Below are 6,000 nucleotides of genomic sequence, written 5' to 3' on the forward strand. Positions count from 1 at the left end.
CCAGTTTATAAGCAGAGAAGTTCAATCTGAGGTGTCAAATGACGTGCACAGGATCATGATGCAACTCAGTGAAAAAAGCTGATTTAGGAATGAGATTCATTTGTGCTTCATACAATAGACCACAATGATACAGAGATGAGCTGTATACTCATTCAGACCTTCTGTGTATAAAAATATGGAAGAAATCAATTTTAAATAATAGAAATTACTAAAAATTCCAGAATCAGATGTATGACCATTAGTTCACATCAGCCAATAAGGAACACAAAAGGATGAACATGTGCCTCTCTCCTAAAGTAAACCTTGATCACATTTGGCAATGAAAGTCCTTCTTGAAGGCTGGGTTCTTGGCCCAAACTCCAGCCCTGTATTAAAGTGCCCAAGTCGTCCCTTTTGTATATGAATTATGATGACTCTTCAGCTGGAAAGGGAGAAGAAACAGAGCTGGGATTAGCAGTCAAGTAATCTCGTTGCTTGAACACACTGAGGAAATAAGAAGCACACGTTTATTGCATTCACACTAAGGAAGTCCAGACCACAGTTTTTAGATCCCTAGCAAACTCTGAAACCACTAACCTGAAACAGAAGCTAGAGGAAACCTGCCTCAATTTCCTCAGTTGATTGATATTGGGCCACTACAGAAAGAAAAGAAATATTGAACAAAGGTTAAGCAAGGAAAAGAGAAAAGATGACTTGTTTAACCAAGAGATAGTAGGGATAGGCAATGTGAAAGATACTAGGTTCTGTCCAGACTTTTAACTGTGTTTATGAAATTATTTTTTTTGTAGTGCCTTGTTGGTGCAGCAGGTTGTTAACCAATACAATTAAGTTTTCTTCAGGACATATCAGGAAATAAAAATTTAGTTAATTAAATGTGTTTTCTCAATTATTATGAAGAACAGGTTTTTTTTTTAAAAAAAAAAAAAGAAATGAGAATTTTAAAACATTGATTCTGTCTCCTAAAACATCCTCATTGGCAAACTGATGAAATAAGAGCTAGACAAATCAACAAATAGGTGGAATGAAAACTGACTGAACTACTGGACTCAAAGTGGTGTGGTCAGCAGAGTAAATTCCAGCTGGAGGACAATCACAAGCGGTGTGCTCCAGAGATCAATACTGACTCAACACTTTTTAACATCTTCATTAATTGTCTGTATGGTGGGGAAGAGTGCACCCTCAGCAAATTTATAGATAATACAAAAGCAGGGAGAATGACTGACAGACCAGCCGGTTGTGTTGCCATTTAAAGAGACCTTGACAGACTGGAGAAATGGACCAACAGGAACAGTGAAATGTAAAGTCCCAGGCCTAGGAAGAAATAACCCCATGCACCAGTACAGTCTGAGAGGGACCTGGGTGTCGTAGTGGACAAGAAGTTGAACATGAGCCAGCAACATGCGCATGTGGGAAAGTAATCCAACAGCATCCTGGGCTGCGTTAGGAAGAGCAGCAGGTCATGGGAGATAATCCCTCCTTGCTACTTAGCACCGAGGAGACTATATTGAGATGATTGTGTTCCAGTTCTGGTTGAGTCACGCTCCCTGGAGGTGTTTAAAACACAGGTGGTTGAGGTGCTGAGAGGCATGGCTAGTGATTGATAGGAATGGTTGGACTCGATGATCCAATGGATCCTTTCCAACCTAGTGATTCTATGATTCTATGATTCTATGAAGAGGTAACAAACACAAACTGAAAACAGGAAATGCCATTTAAACATAAGAAACTTGGAGGGTGGTCAAACAACTGAGTCGTATGCTTAAAGAGGTTGTAGAGTTCCTACACATGGAAATCTTAGAATCATAGAATCACTAGGCTGGAAAAGACCTTTGAGATCATCAAGCCCAACCATAACTGCCCACCACTAAAACCTGTCTCTAAGCACTTCATCTACCTGTTTTTTGAACACTTCCAGGGATGGTGAGTCTATCATTTCCCTAGGCAGCCTGTTCAAGTGCTTGATAAACATTTTGGTGAAGAAATTTTTCCTGATGTCCTATCTGAACCTCCCCTGGAACAGCTTGAGGCCATTCCCTCTTGTCCCATTATCTATCACTTGCGCAAAGAGATCAACACCTACCTCACTACAATTTCCTTACAGGTAGTTGTAGACAGTGATAAGGTCTCCCCTCAGCCTCTTCTTCTGTAGCCTAAACAACCTCAGTTCCCTCAGCCACACCTCATAAGACTTGTCCTCCAGCCCCTCTGTCAGCTTTGTTGCACTTCTCTGGACACATTCCAGGACCTCAATGTCTTTCTTGGAGCGAGAGGCCCAAAACAGAACAAAGTATTTGAGGTGCAGCCTCACCAGTGCTGATTACAGGGGCATAACCACTTCCTTGGTCCTGCTGGCCACACTGTTTGTAATATAAGCCAAGATGCTATTGGCCTTCTTGGATATCTGTGCACTGCTGGCTCATATTCATGTGGCTGTAGACCCCAGGTCCTTCTTTGCGAGGCAGCTTTCCAACCACTCTTCCCCAGGCCTGTAGCACTGCATGGGGTTGTTGTGTCAATTCCCAACCTGACTGGATATGGTTCTGTGCAACTTTCTGTAGCTGACCGTGCTTTGAGCCAGGAGGGAGGGTGAATTAGATGATCTCCAGAAATCCCTACCAGCCTCTGCATTTATGTGTGTGGCATTCTAAGTGATTCTCCGAGTGTGCATCAGCACAACACACGTGGCACTTGCTCCCTTTGCCCTTTATGGCCTTGGATGGGGATCTCCTTTTGTGGCATTTGTCCTCATTCCTTGCTGTGAATAACTGGGACAGTTATCTGGGATACTGCGATACAGATAACTGGGAATTAACGAAGGAATCTTACTAATTTACTTGTTTCTTTTTGGAAAATAGATGGCAGAAGATGCACTGGCATGTGCCATGGGAAGTGCAAAACTGAAGAGATTTCCCTTACATAACTAATGTGCATTTTCCATAGCTGTAAATGCTTCTGCAAAGTAGATTTACTTTTATGGGATTCACCCTGCAATTAAAACATTTGGTTTATGTGTCTGCATATGACTCAGCTTTTAATCATCATTAGTTAGGGGCCAAGATGGTGATTGAGACTAGTACTTACTGTTTATTGAGCTGAAGGCCTCCATAGGCTACCGTGAATAACAACTTTGACTGATTCTCGCTGGCTCTAACAGGACTTTAGATACACAGAAACCTTTGCCCAAGTCTAAATACCACTTGTTTTGCTCAAAAATAGTTCCCTTCATCAAGTGTGTGAAGTGGCCAGAATATCTGTTTTCAGCTTTCTCTTTTTTTAAATCAAAGCACAGTTAAGCTAGGTATAACATTCTGTTCTGCAGTTTTCAGTGAGCAAATCTAACCATAATTTTTAAGACTTTTTCATTTTTTGACCTATAAAGAAGTCTCAGACTTGTTCTCTTTTTCTCATTTATTCTTGCTCCGAGATTTTAAAATGCAGATGCTACATTAAACTAGGACAGGCTAGCTGCATTAAACTTTGACAAATCAAGATGTGAGCTTGTTGAACATTAAAAATTCAGTTGATCATCTAATTTTCATCCATTTTCATGACTGGCTGTCAGGTGAATCTGAGTATCCTTACAGACTCTCAATTCATGTTCAGATTGAATCTGATTTTGAAATATTTATCTTGCAGACAAACCTGACATTTCATAAGGGAAAAGCAGTCTGTTAAGTTAAAGTCTTCTTTATGTTGCTCTGTATTTAATGCCATCTATCCACAGAGCATAGGTTCCTCATTAAAGGTTGGAACCAAGAAATTGAGGAGTTCAAGATCCTGAAGTGAATCAGAAATTCAATTAGCAGAGTACAGACTGGACTTCTGGAAAACACATTTGGTTTATTAAGGGAACTGGTAGAGGTCCTGTGGGAGGCAGTTCTGAAGGGAAAAGGACCTCAGGAGGTTTGGCAGGTCTTTTAAGGACAACTTTCTCCAAGAACAAAAATGATCTATCCTATACCAAGAAAAAAATGATAACACATCAGGACACGAACTTGCTTGAGCAGGCAACTCTTGAGTGAGATTGAGAAAGGTTATATATATGCAAATAAGGATAGGCTACCAAGGAGGAATATTAAAATGTTGTCATATAGGAATGGTGCCAGAAAATCAAAGAACAATTAGAGATTAAACTAGCAAAGGAAATTAAGGGCAACAAGAAAAGCTTCTAAAGCTAAATTAACAGTTAAAGGATAAACAAGGAACATTTGGGCCTGCTACTTGATGAGGCAGGTGCATTTGTGATAGCAATCACAGTTAAGGCTGAGTTGGAGAATGTCCTTTAGTCTTGATCTCACTAGCAAGGTTTCTTATGTCCTTCTACCTAGACACAGGGTTCAGGAAGTAATGGAAGTGCTGGTAGTGGAAGAGGAATAATTCAGAGATCTCTTCAGAGAAATCAACTTATGCAATCCTATGGGACTTGATGGTCTGCTTAATACCTTTATCAATATCCACCTGAGGAAGGAGAGAGTATACACATCTGTCAAAATGTCGATGAGGGCAACTGGAGGAATGCAGTCAATATATTTGAAGACAGAACCACCTTTCAAAGGACCTTGACAAGTTAGGAGAAGAGTACAAGAATAACCTGATTAAGTTCTATGAGGACACATGAAGCCCCTGTCAAGTTTAGAATTCAGTTTTGGCCTCCACAAAGTACAGAAAGAATGATGACCAGGTGAATTAATGGAAGCATTCTTTGATAGCTCTTCCATGGGTGGATAGAGCTGGAGTCAAACATCCAAAAAAAGCAATTTAGTTTTACTTATCGTTAAAACACAGTCTAACAGGAAACTCACAGTTACAACAAAAGCTTCTTAATTTATCCTAGTAGAATCTGCAGAGAACAATATTAGTTAATGCAATGGTTAAATACTTATTTATTTTACGTATATGGAAATTCTCTTTATCCAGACAATTCAAAGGCTTAGGCAAAGGTGTTATAACATTTTTCAGGACAATGGGAATGTATATCCAGTGAATTCCTAAGAATATGTAAAAGAATTGCTAGTTCAAGAATGTATCATATAGGAAATATTAGATTATTCTTCACCACTGTGAAAATTTCTGTAGATGATTATTACCAAAAACTAGTTCAGTTTACAACACAGCTTCCCAAAAGATTCTATTGGCAAAGTGAAGCAGTGAATTCTGTGACAGGTGCAGGAGCAAGTTGCTTGGGAGGGGCCAAGCCAAGAGCAAAGCCAATTGTGTTGAATTGCTTCAGCTCAAGTGGAGTATCCTTTTATATCAGCCTGTCTCATTGCAATTTCTGCTGAGCCTATGTTTGCTTTTTAGGGTCTCCTTTGGATGACTGCCCTTGGAAAGATATTCACTCACTCGTGGACTCAGCAAGCCTTCTGTGACTACGGGTGAACATATGCGTATAGTGGAAATATGCCCTGTCCCAGAACATTAAATGGGAAACAATTATTCCTTCACTAAATAAGAATTGAAGTGCATAAGCACTTTATAATATATAATTTCACTACTGCTTATAGCCCTACACAACAGAACAATGAGCAACTAACTTCACATAAAGACCAGGCATGAATGTAAATAGAACAGCCTTCTGGCAGAATTGTTTTACTCGGTCTTCACTGTGAACTTTTTGTGAATGAGGTTTTCTTAGATAAAACTCATATTTAAATAAAAGCATGATTTTATGATAAAGTCACACTATTGAATGGGAGCTGAGGCTTTGTGAAAGCTGAGTTCCTTCTTACAGTTTTACCAGGTAGTCTCTCAGACCCATTTTCTATTATTCCCATGTTCTATAGAAATATAGTCTCAAAATAAAAATCTGTCTCTTAACAGTTTGTCATCTACTTGGCTTTATGACTTTTTTTGGCATAAGCTACAAACTAAGAAAAAGGAAATGGACTTTAGAAGATTCTCCCCAAACGTAAATGTCAATGCGTCTCCTACATTGTCTTATTTCTGTTAATTTTGCACTTTTCATGTAAGAAGCAGCTAAAACCCAAGTTTATGATTCTG

This window comes from Phaenicophaeus curvirostris, chromosome 3 (genome assembly GCF_032191515.1).
Source record: "Phaenicophaeus curvirostris isolate KB17595 chromosome 3, BPBGC_Pcur_1.0, whole genome shotgun sequence".
NCBI classification, from domain to species: Eukaryota; Metazoa; Chordata; class Aves; order Cuculiformes; family Cuculidae; genus Phaenicophaeus; species Phaenicophaeus curvirostris.